Below are 13,869 nucleotides of genomic sequence, written 5' to 3' on the forward strand. Positions count from 1 at the left end.
GTGCATTAGCCTCTCACAAGAGAGTCAGCCTGTCCTTTGAAGATTTGAAGCCAAATATTGACTTCTCCTTTCTAGATACGAAAGTACTAAATAGCATTATCATCCAATAAATGGCTATTTAGTCTTCATTTAAAATGTGATGTTTTATGTAGCCACCTTCATCCATAATTTTCTCTTGATCTTCTGGATAATTTATTGTAGCTTCTCCGTCAGCACTTGCTGTTTCACATTGCACTTTTATGTCATGGAGATGGCTTCTTTCCTTAAACTTCATGAACCAACCTCTGCTACCTTCAAACTTTTCTTCTGCAGCTTCCATACTTCTCTTAGTCTTCACAGAATTAAAGAGTTAGGACCTTGCTCTGGATGAGGCTTTGATTCAAAGGAGTGTTGTGACTTATTTGATTTTCTATTCAGATGACTAAAACTTTCCCCATATCAGTAATAACGCTGTTTCTCTTTATTATGATTTGTGTGTTCACTGGAGTAGAACCCTTAATTTCTTTCGAAAACTTTTCCTTTTTGTTTACAACTGGGCTAACTATTTGATGCAAGAGGCCTAATTTTTGGCCTATCTCAGGAACTGACATGCCTCCCTCACAATGCTTAATTATTTCTAGCTTTTGATTTAAAGTGAGAGACATATGACTCTTCCTTTCACTTGAATACTTTGAGAATATTGTAGGTATCGTAGACTTGTTATTGGCTTAATTTCAATTTTATTTTGTCTCAGGGAATAGGGAGGCCCCTGAAGAGGTAGAGAGATGGGAACAGCTAGTCATTGGAGCAGTCAGAATATACTGAATATTTATCAATTACATTTGCCACCTTTTATGGTTCGTGATGCCTCAAAATAGATACAATAGTAACATCAAAGATCACTGATCACAGATACAATAATAATGTTTTAAACTTAAAATGTTGCAGAAATTACTAAAATGTGAACCAAAAAAAAATAAAGTGAGCACAAGCTTTTGGAAAAATGGTGCTTATAGAGTTGCTTAAAGCAGAGTTGCTACAAACCTTCAATTTATTAAAAAATGCACTATCTATAATGTACAATAAAGTGAAGCACAATAACAAAAGTACGAAATAATGAGGTATGCTGATATACTTTCTTTCTTTCATTCCATGGAACTGATTTCCATACTATCATATCTTCACTAATGTCCAGTTGTCTTCTTAGTATTTACCACAATACTTGGTATTAATCGTCTTTTTAAATGGAACTTTTTCAGAAAAGGAAATGAATTTTTTTAAATATTTCTACCTGAATAATATGGTTTGATTAAGCTCCTTCTTTCTTGTCTCTGATCTCATCCCATGCCTAATATGACCCAAAATCTATCCAAAGGTAATTCTTAGTCCTAACCTAAGGACTTCTTTCTTAATCCTTTCTCAAAAATTCCTACTTTTTAAACTCATATGCATTGACTCTTTATTTTATAACTGTGAATTTGTTATTTTTTCTCATTTACATAGTGTAAAATTTATTAGCTTTTATAAATAAATCTGGCATGCCATTATTTCACCTTTGAAACCATGAACTTGAAATAATCCAATGTTGAATAGTAGAATGTTTCCCAAATGCCTCAGGCTTCAGTCACCTTCACAATTTTTTCAAAATGTACATATTCCCTAGATTTAATAATTCTCTTTAAATAGGGTTACTTCTTTATATAAATATTATAAATGGGAACTGTAAATAATTACCCAATATTACTTCCCATAAATAGAAAGTAACCACAAAAATAAACACAATGAAAACATAAATTATTTAAATCTACTTAGATACTGGTTATTTCCTGTAGTTTATTCTTCTCTTAAAAGGAGAGTTTAGCAAATGCTGGCAGGGGGTGATGACTAGTACTAAACTCAACCTTTCTCTTTGATTTAATTTAAATAGAAATACTGAAAGAAAACTGAACAGAAAAACACACATTTTGTAGTTCAATGCAATTTGATCCGTGGTTCAAATAGACTTAAATCATCTCCATTGCCAGTATGGTAGGCACTCACCTTTTGCGGTCACTGATCTAACCTGCAAGTCTCAGTGTACAGTTGAAGAACCATAGACCTATAGGCATTGAGAAACTTGCCCAGGGAATGCAGGTCACCTAATTCCCAAAGTGGAATTCTTTCCACTGCTTCATGCTTTCTCATCTAAGTATCAAAACTTGAAGCTGGTCCAATATGAAACTGTATACCCTACATTTCAGTTTATTTTATTATATTGAATTGTATCACATGAAAAGAATATTCTTAAAATAGTAATAAGCAACATGTATTGAGTATTCTTGCTTTGCAGCCCTCATATAAACTCTACAGAGTAGTTACTATCATTTTCTTCACTCTCTAATGAGGCGACCAATACTTAAAAGTAGATTAAATAACATGCTGAATTTTCTTAGCTCTTAGCTTTTGCTGCACAGTAAATGACCATTGAGGTTGGAGATACAGGGAGAATAGATACATGGTTGAATATGTGTGTAAATCTCAGCACCCAAGTCTGAGTTCTTAACCACTACAACATACTTAGAACACATTTTCTTTTGGTTATTGGGATTTTTTTTAACTGAGAAATGACTATTTATGTTACATTGCATTATTACAATCCACTTTGTGCTCTTCTTCAGTGTGTAATCTGAGGTTGAAGTTTAAAGTAGGAAAAAATAAACTAGGTCCTAGAATTTCCCATCAGTTACAACCATGCCCATATTTCCCTTGGGATTCTTGAAAAGTAGTTTGACACAAACCATGGTCCGTCTCAGGAATCCTTGAGTGTGTCCATTCATTGTTTGTTTGTTTGTCATTTGTTTGTTTATTAGAGACAAAGTCTGGCTCTGATGCCCAGGCTGGAGTGCAGTGGTGCAATCATAGAATCATAGCTCACTGAAATCCTCCCACCTCAGGCTTCCAAGTAGCTAGGACTACAGGCATGCACCAACACACCCAGCTAATTTTTTTTTTTGGTATACAGACAGGGTCCCAAACCCCTGGCTTCAAGCAATCCTCCTGCCTTTCTTCTAAAGTGCTGGCATTATAGGTGAGGCACCACACTGGCACCATTCATTGTTTATTTGTTCCAAACCCAAGAACTCTTTCTCTACTGACAAAATCTCTCAAGTAACTCTGGAAATTCTCCCATTGCTCTGATTCTGCAGGTATGCAGATATCTCACTATAGTGAGATAGTCCTTAAAATCAATCCTGTGCAGGACAAGTCCAACTTGCTTCCCACCCCTCTCAAGGCAAATCCAAACTATAAACAGGCATTCACTTACTAACCAGGAAATGCAATTTCACAGACTAGCACTGGATTAAACCCATGGAAACACCCCTTTTCCTTATCCTAGGTGACTTCACATTCTGTAACTTCTCCCCTAACATAAGGAGAAGAACTTTGTCATTGAAAAATACTCAGTTCCATAGCACCGAGAAATCTAATCCCTAAGACCTCCTTACTTAGTGTCCCAGGCCCCCAAAATTCATTTGCAAATGACTGCTAGGCAAATACAAAAACATCTTATACTCTTTCTGGTACAATCATTAAGAGTATTTTGCATACTCTGTCCCTTTGGGGTCTTTCCATAGTAACCCTTACTCTGCTCTGAATGTGCCCCTCAAAATTCATGTGTTGGAAACTTAATTTCCAATGCAATAATGCCAGGAGGTGGGTTCTAATAGGAGATGTTTAGGTCATGAGGGCAGAAAAATAGAAGGGATTAATGCCACCATATAAAGAGTTTGGGAATGAGTTTGTCCTTTTATCCTTCTGTTATGTGAGGATCCAGCAAGAAGCTCTCCCCAGATGCCAGTGCCTTGATCTGGGACTTCCCCACATCCAAAGCTGTGAGAAATAAACTTTTGTCCTTTATAAATTATCCAATATGTGATACTCTGTTATAGCACCACAAAAAGAATAAGACAACCCTGAAACCCTAAGTGTGTGCTGCTTGTAAAACTCTGTCTAGTTTTCTAAATTCTGTGCTCCTTGTAAGTAAGCATTCACTTAGAATATTCACACCTAATGCTAAATGACGAGTTAATGGGTGCAGCACACCAACATGGCACCTGTATACATATGTAACAAACCTGCACATTGTGCACATGCACCCTAAAACTTAAAGTACAATAATAAAAAAAAAGGATATGGACGCATTTTATGTCTGAATTATCATTTCTGATTTCTTCAAGAATCCCTTGGGGATTTTTAGCTAAGAATTTCTCCAAAAATATTTTTAGCAGAAGTTTTACTAAGCCCCTTAATTTCCTAACTATATGCAGGTCACTGTCAAATATGCTTTGCTCTGTGCTGGTTGGAAACTGAATAGACTTGGGGCCATACTGACTTTTTCAATTGCTTACAAATACCAGTTTAAATCTAGTAATTCTTGAATAAGGTCCAATCCTACACACTGTAGAATCAACTCTTCCATTTAGTACTTTCTTTGTAAACCAGGGAAAGTGGATCTGTTCTTAGTCCATGATCCAAAAGATTTATGACCAGGTTTTTGGGCTATTTGTATTCATTTAAAAATTCTTAATCTGCTAAATATAAAGGGAGTTCCTAAAATCAAACAACGAAAAAAAATTGCTATAAAACAAACTGCTTAAATAAGACTACGATAAAATAATCTCTTTTGCACAGGAGGCTTAAACACTTAGATTAAGCAAACTAAGCAACATGAACAGGAAAACCTTTGGTTAACTAGAGTGGCTATTACTCAATTATTTTAACAAATATTGACTGAGTACATGAGTATTATCTGCAAGGTACTATGTTAGAAATTATGGGTGAGAAATGGGTACAAAATAGCCTGTTCTCTTAAAGAGTTTGCTATCAAGTTAGAGATATATGAGCCCTTCATTAATGCCTGTAATACAAGGTGTCATTGCCTTAGACATGTGACCAGCTAATGGCTTTGAAAGCTTAGAGGAGAAAGGGATTATTTCTAGCTATGGAAATAAAAAGGTACAGCAAAGCAGATAGCTTCGTGGTAGATAGGCCATGATGAATAAGGATGGAAGGAAGTCTATAACAAAACCAAAATAAAACGTAGATCATAGTGCTATTTTAGGAAAATGGAATGTCATTGTAAGTCTAGAGATGGCAGAAGCAACACCACAGAAATGGAGTGTAAAATTTGTGTCAGAGGTAATGTCAGTTAAAAGGTTATACCCAGATGGCAAAGGATATTCATTTAATTCATCTATCCATTCAAGAAATATGAGTTATACAGTTCTTATATACCAGGCATTGTACTTGGGAATACAGCAACAAAAAAATTAAATGGTTCCATCCACAGAGCTGATAAACCAGAGAAAACAATCCTTAGAACATGCTATTTTTACTTAGATTTAAAGGATGTGTGGCAAAGGAAGGATGGGGTAGGGGACAGAATAGAGAATGCCAGGCTGAGCAAATTGCCTGGAAAGGACCCAGAGCCTAAATATAATTTGGGACCTAAAATAAGATTTAAGATTATAGAGGCTCAATATTAAAATGGATTAAAATTAAGTTTTTCACTTACCTATTTATCATACTTTTCCTTCTAATTCTGTTTGTTTAACAACTCCCATATTTTCCTTGCTTATAACTTTTTAGAAACACTGATAGGAAACTTTATTATGAAAGTTTGGTAACTTGAAATTTCAGAGAGAAAAAAAAAAACACAGCAAGCAAGCAAACAAGAAACCCATCATGTCTCTGGAAAGGCCAAGATAGTAGGACATGAGAAAATCTGACCTAGCTGCAGGGTTTCTCAGGAAACAGAAAGAATGTAATATTCTGAAAAAGCTGAACATTAATAAAATCTCTATTCTCATGTACATTAGGGGGAAAAGAGAAGTCATACATCTGGATCAAAATATATTACTTTGAAATAAGCTTAAGAGATGACTTTGATCTATTATTCAAATTCATTCTAAAAATATTTATTAGGTATAACTATTTTTGACCAAGAGCTGCCCAGGACCCCAGAAATAAAGTAGTTTAAAAAAATAGATCTAGCGCTTCCTCTAACGAAGCTTACAGTATCATGGAGGAGACAGATACTATCCAAACAGTCAGAAAAATGCATGTAAAAAGTGTTACTGTGAAAAAGTGCCATGAAGAAGAGGCACACAGAGCTGAAAGAGAGTACAGGAAGGGCATTCGATGTAGTCAGCTCAAGGAAGACTTTCCTGAGGAAGGCCTCAGTGACTTGAAATATAAAGGATGAAAATGAGGTAAGTAGGCAAGAAGGGGAAGAAGCAGCCCTTGAAACAGGGTGATCAATAAATACAAGGTCTCCATGGTAGGAACAAGCATGACAAATGCATAGGACTGAACAAAAGCCAGGAGTAAGACAGGAGTGGATGTAGGTAGACCAAAGGAAAGGCACGTGGTTAAGATAAAAAATAATGGTGACTTAGACTAGGGTGTTGGTGGAGTCAGGATTCAGAGAAGCAGTCAAATTATGAATAGTTCTCTCTGCAGTCAAATCCCTTGGCTTTTGAGGATAATACAAGTCCCCAAGTTACCATGAACTGGCTCTGTCTTCTCTACGTTTCCTTAGGATCCGAAGTTTTAACCGTGGAAAATTGTGGAGAAGGTCACAGCACTATATCAAAATCCAGGGCACCTGGGGTGTGTGAGAAGAACAGAGACACACGCAGTTAGAATGGTAGTCAGGGATAGGTCAGAGAGAGCTAGATGGCCATGTTTCAAGGCATTTGGACTTTATTCTAAGCGTGATGAGGAGCCAAAAAGGTTGCTAAGCAGGGGACTGTCATAATAAAATTTTACCTTTTAATAAGTTTATAAGTTTTTACTGCTGAAGAGTGAGAATTACTGAATGTTTTTCAGCATACAAGTAGCTAGTTCTTAGGAACATTAACCTGACAACATTGTGCAGGATGGTTTGAAGCTGTAGAGAGGAATCTGGAAATAAGAAAATCAATTGAAAAGCTATTTTGATAGTCTAAGAGTGGGGTGATAAATGGTCAAAATTAAGCACTGAAAATGAAATTTTTTTTAAAGAATAAGGGATGAAGATTCAGGAAATAGATCACTAGTTCTTTCTTTAGAAGCTTATATAACTGTTTGGCACAGTGTCTTACAATCAACTTGCTAAAATGTGATTCTGATAATTGAGGAACTTTAAAGTCATATATTTAAATGAAACTTACATATCATTTCTTATAACTACATCAGTTTGTCAGCAAGTCCAAGAGTATGGAGTAAATTTGGCATCTACATACTTATTAATATTGATGTTATATGAGTATGGAAACGGACTAGGGTAAGTTGAGATGGATGGCAGAATAAGTTAGATTTTTGTGGATCCAGCACACTTCCTCCATGTCAGAGAAATGTGAGTCCATAATTCAGAAGTAAGGTGACTTCGTGAAGTTACTTCATGAGTAAGAACAGCTTAATGAAGGGCAAAAGGTAAGTGCTTCAGAGCCTACAAAAGGACTGCCTTTTTTTCATCATGAGACCTGAGACAATCGCCATTCAGCATTGCGTTGCACCGTCTTTCCACTACCAGTCAAAAGGTACACTTGAAATTGGAGGCAAATGAGAAGTCCTTTCAAGTTTTAATTTTAGAAATGTAGGACTCCCTGTACACTACAGGAGTAGCAGAGAATCCAAGGCTGTTCATCCAGATATGTACAAACTGTTGCGAGAACACAGAATCATTTACTCACTGGGAATGTGAGACTTTGAAGAGGATAGCAAACTGAGCTGTCTTAAACAATCAAATCATCTTTGGATAATTTCAGCTTCTTCTTTCGTCAGATAATGATTAAAAACTTGACAGGAATAATGAGTTTGTGTTAGGTTTTGGGTTAATTTTAATAGGATAATCAAATAAGAATTGTTATTCCCAGTATTCAGAGAAAAATAAAGCTGCTCCATGGCAATAGTGTTGCTCTAATTTATAGTTCAGGCTTCAAATGACATTGATTTGAAGATCTATATGATGCAAACTGCTCAAAGAGTACCAGATGTTGACTCCAAGAAGTCACAGCCCCACCCTTGTAGTGGGCTTCACATTCTTTTCCACAGCAGGTGGCCTCCTGAGAACCATGAGATAATTTTACTGATGTTCTAAGGACAGAGGAACTTGCCTTTGACAAAGGTTCTTTGAGGAGAAGTTCAATGCTGGACAGAACATCCCCTCAGGCCTCCTGGTCCTACTTTCCCATCCACTGTTGCACATCAAACAAGGATTTGCTTAAGATTATCTTGGCAAGCTTTCTCTTTGTTAGATATTTTTGAAATCTTCTTTAAAGAAATATAAAATTATATTTGTGTGGGGAAAATTGTTATACCACAGGTTCAGTAATTACTACATATTTACAACGCTTTAATACTACAGAAACTCATGATAAAAATGATGGGTTATTCATTTCCAATGGAGAGTTAAGTGAATTTCCTTTGCACTCCCTTTTCACTAAACACTCAAACAAAGAATATTAAAGCAATATTTTAGGTGTAAGCTGGGACACTATCATTCTAAACTGGGAAAGAAACTTCAAATGTCCAGAATGGAGACAAATCTTTGCCAAGAATTACATTTGCAGAGAAGTATGTGGTTTTCCATAGTCAAGAAACACTAAATAATATTGTTTGAGCCTGTTCTCTATATTAATGATATTCTAAAATAATATCTAGTTAAAATAGTTTTTAAATAATTAACATAGCAAATATATAGTCTTTTCTTTACTAAATATATAATATAAAATATGCTTTCAGAGATATGCAATTAAAAATCAAGTTATAGTCATGCATTGCTACTTCTCCAGGCACAATCTAGTTTATTCAAGACATCAATGGTCTTGTAGTGGGCACTACTCCTAGCAGATAGAATCCATTCAAAATTTCTCACAGCCGGACGTCCTATTAACACTTTACTATTTAAAAAGTGCTTTGACCAATTTTCTGATGATTTTGTCCACATAGAAATGGACCTATGTCCAATTTTATAACATAATTGTGATACAAAATTGAATTTCATATATGTAATTACATATGATTTAAATTTAACTTCTAAAATATATCAGTGTTAAAGTGATTGATAACTACACGAGATGAGAGTGATAGAAATGTTGCAGTCTCCAGGTGGGAAACAAATGTAAATGTAACTTCTGGTTTGTGTTAAAATGATTGATTAAAATCTCACTTACAATAGACCTGTCCTTAATAAGATTGGATTAAATCAGCTTTGCCTTCTTCATACGGGGAATTGCTTTTGCTTTTCTTATGCAACAATTCTAATTAGAATAACCACCCTCAGATACCATTTGTTCAATAGCTTCCCTTTCATTGCAATCACTAAAATATGCACCCTTTGATTAAATGGCTATGACATTTTTGGGCATTTATGATCCTAATTTAAAGGAGAAATATGTTAAAACTGTTCCAAAACACTGAACATTTTTTATTTACATTCTTTACAAAGGTGAGATTGGAAAGAAGATTTTACATTCTTTTATAAAAGGCTAACTAAAAACAACTGAAATTACAATGAGACAAAACTTGAATATGTTATCCTTTCAAAAGGAGGACAGAAATTATATTTTTGGATGATTCCAGCTTCTTCTTTTGTCAGGTAATGATTAAAAACTTGACAGGGATAATGAGTTTGTGTTAGGTTTTGTGTTAATTTTAATAGGATAATCAAAAAAGAATTGTTATTCCCAGTATTCAGAAAAAAACAAAGCTGTTCCATGGCAATAGCGTTGCTCTATTTTATAGCTCAGGCTTCAAATGACATTGATTCAAAGCTCTATATGATGCAAACTACTCAAACAGTACCAAATGTTGAGAAAAATTCATCCTAAGTCACCTCTATCCCTCTTAGTTTGGAAACCCAAGTCATCATTAATAGAATGGGCCATTTGTTCATTTGTTCGTTCAAGCATTCATTCATTCAGAAAGCAGCTCTCAAGGACCTACATGCAGTGATAGGCACAGGAACATTAAAATGGCAATCAGGAAACGGTTTCTACCCTCAAAGTCTATAGGAGAAGGTAGGCTTAGGGGAAAAAGCAACAACATATTATGAAAAGTACCTTCATCCAGGTATGTACAAAGTGTTGCCAGAACATAGAATCATTTACTCACTGGGAATGTGAAACTTTAAAAAGGATAGCAAACTGAGCTGTCTTAAAGAATTGCCTCTCAAAAAAGGTATGTTATGCCTCTTTAGACTGTAACAGGGGTTATAAATTCAAGATTCTACAGTAAGCAGGTAATATAAATGAGTGAAAACCATATTCTGTCCTGAAGGGGCAGTGATATGATTATTGTGTAAGAATGTCACCCAAGCAATACTAGATCTTTCAGTTTTCTAAAAGAAACTTGAAATCCAGATTTTTAAATACTGTTAACAATCAATATTTTGAAAAGCCCTATTTTAGTTTGGGCTGCTATAACAAACACCATATACTGGGTGTCTTATAAATAATCGAAATTTGTTTGTGACAGTTCTGGAGGCTGGAAGTCTGAGATCAAGGTGCCAGCATGGTCAGGTTCTGGTGAGAGTCCCCTTCCAGGTTGCAGACTGCCCACTCCTCACTGTACCTTCACATAGTGGAAAGAGCAGGAGAGAGTTCTCTGGGGTTTCCTTTGTAAGAGCAATAATCCCATTTACGAGGGTGCCATCTGCATGGCCTAAATTACCTCCAAAAGTCCCATCTCTACCTAATACCACCACCTTGGGGGTTTAGGATTTTAGGGACACAAACATTCAGTCCGTAACACCTTGTGTTAGACAAAGGAAATGCCTATGGGACAGATGATCCTGCTGGCCAGTGGTTTGCAACCTCTAGTTTATCACTTCTGACTAATAGCACCCTAAGGTGATACATGGATAAGAGTTCATGCACTGTTACTTGTAGACTGTTTCTGCCATAAAAGCTCTGAGTTATAAAAAAATTACTCATCTTTTCCATATTTGTGGGAACTTCCTATGAACAGCCAAGATGCTCCAGCAGTGCAAATTTTGGAAATACATGGCCTGGTGGGAAAGAATTATGACTCTTTTGGAGAAGCTTCAACCTTCTAATAGAGTACTATTTCATTTAAAAAATAATATTTTAGTTGGTCTAAATAGACTTTGGTAAGCATAAAGAATTAAAGTAGGCCGGGCGCGGTGGCTCACGCTTGTAGTCCCAGCACTTTGGAAGGCCGAGGCGGGCGGATCACGAGGTCAGGAGATCGAGACCACGGTGAAACCCCGTCTCTACTAAAAATACAGAAAAGGTTGGCCGGGCGTGGTGGCCGGCGCCTGTAGTCCCAGCTACTCGGAGAGGCTGAGGCAGGAGAATGGTGTGAACCCAGGAAGCGGAGCTTGCAGTGAGCCGAGATCGTGCCACTGCACTCCAGCCTGGGTGACAGAGCGAGACTCCGTCTCAAAAAAAAAAAAAAAAAAAAAAAAAAAAAGAATTAAAGTAACTCCTAAAGCTAAGCAATTGACTTCTTTTAGAGCTACAGCTGTGAGAATCACTGGGGGCTATTCATGGGCACAGCAGGCCGGGTCTTTGTCAGTCCTACACAGCCACCTGATTCACTCTTATTTTCTTTTTTTTTTTTTTTAATTATTATTATACTTTAAGTTTTAGGGTACATGTGCACAACGTGCGGGTTTGTTACATATGTATACATGTGCCATGTTGGTGTGCTGCACCCAATAACTCGTCATTTAACATTAGGTATATTTCTATGAAATAATCTCTCCTTGGGAACTTAAGCATGGCTTCAGCACAGGAGTAAGCAAGAAACATGCCATTTATGAACAATGTGTCTCCATGAAGAAAAGAAATTACCTGAATTTTCAGCATTATAAGCAAAGCAGATGGAGTGCAAATTCACAGTTGAGATGCTCTTAAGTGCCTAGCCATACAAAGGGCCACAATTTTGTGGTTCCAACCTTACTGCTATTATTAGTTTTTCAGTTTTTAGAGAGATAGCATAAGGGAAAAACAGAAGCAAAGAATTGAAATGGTATCAAATGAAGCATAATTCTAATAATCTTATGAAGCACAATTCTGCAGTTCTTGCAGAATGTTCTAACATCCCACTCACACAGATGTCACCGAACGTAACCAGTCAACAAGTGGAGGTGGGTTCTGTGGTGAACCATATGATCAGCCAGAAACAAAATTGCATTAATGCAAAAAACAATTTCAGATCCAGCTATCAAATTTTGGAAAGCCGTGAATATATTCAACATTGGCAGTGCGTGGAATTATTTTGTTTGCTTCTCCCATTAATTCTTAGGTTTTAAATTTGAAGAGCCATTTGGAAAGAAAGAAAAGAGGAAAGAGAAAAAGAAAAGTAAAAAATTATTATTCCATTCTATACCATTGGACTGTCTTATTTCTGGTTATGACCACTGGAAAGTAAACTGAAGTGTATCCCTTTGTGAATGAATAAGTACTTGATAGACAAATAATATTCACTAGATTTTGAAGTGTATCCCTTTGTAAATGAGTAAGTACTTGATAGACAAATAATATTCACTAGATTTTTTACAATAAGGTGAGGAAAGAGGCCCTCTTTTTATTGCTAGTGTACATAGATACAAGTTTTGGAAAGGAAATGTGGCATTGTATATCACAAAATCCTTTAAGTCTACACTTTGGATACAAGTTCACTGACAATCTATCCTAAAGATATAATAAATTATTTATGATCACTAATGATGGAAAACAAACTGTCATAAATAATGAATTGGTTAGGTAAATCATAATACATTCACACGATAATGTGTCCCTACAATAAGGTAGATCTTTACAGTTTGTAACATGAAGAGCTGATGATATGTTGTAAGATATCGACTGCATATCGTAAAGTAGTGAACAAAGCAAATTTAGTATAGGATGTGCAGTATTTTATATACATATACACACACACGTATATGCATACATATACACATATATATACACACACACATATACACACATGTGTATATAAATGTGTATATAATGCATATTTTTAAAAAAATAAAAGGGAGAAGAGAAGAATAATGTAAACAAGTAAAGCACAGCTTTCCAGAGGGCTGGGGAGAGAAAAAGAACTGGTGAATTTTGGTTCTATTTTACTTAGACAATGTTTGAATTTTTCTAAACCATATGTAACCAGCTTATTATACATCCTGGATTTGAAAAGTTCTGTCATTTTTCTCCCATCACCTCCTTCAGACATGACCTATGGGATTTTCTTCCCCGTGAGAGAAAATTGCATTGTTTTTCCCATCACTTTCATGTATTTGAATAATTTTGTTTTTAATTTTAAAAGTTTCTCTCCAATATAATTGCAAACCTTAATCTCTCATCATGATAAAGTCTCTCCCTCCCCTGGTGCAATTCTAATCTCAACAGTGGGGAACAGAAGTGACAAAGAAGGGACCTAGTCTGCCTTTTCATTCCCCTTGTCTTACCTCTTTCCCTTTCTTCCCTGAACTGCCTCTCTTTCCTCCAGGACCACCACAGTGGTAGAGAACTGAGGCAGAAAGGGACAAAACGGTTTTTCTCAGCTGGTACAGGCTGTCTCACTCTCTCAGCTGTCCTGTACGCTGCCACAGCAGGCATTTGAATGCTGCTCTATCACGCTGAATGCATTTGTGCATTCCTCACGCCCTCACAAGGCAAGGGCCGCCATATTGCCCTTAGTACTGAACCCTTGCTAGCCCTTGGGAGTCACCCTCAGCCTCAGCTCTCAGTGTGCTCTTCTGGCCCCTTTCTGGTGATTTGCCTCACTCCTGAAGGGGGCAGCTCTCTTGAATGAGATCTTTAACAGACCATTCAAGCCCAGAATGACTGACCATACATCCTAGTTTTCTTAGCATGGCCTCAGTTTATACCTGTTGTCCTG

This window comes from Nomascus leucogenys, chromosome 18 (genome assembly GCF_006542625.1).
Source record: "Nomascus leucogenys isolate Asia chromosome 18, Asia_NLE_v1, whole genome shotgun sequence".
In the NCBI taxonomy this organism is placed as follows: domain Eukaryota; kingdom Metazoa; phylum Chordata; class Mammalia; order Primates; family Hylobatidae; genus Nomascus; species Nomascus leucogenys.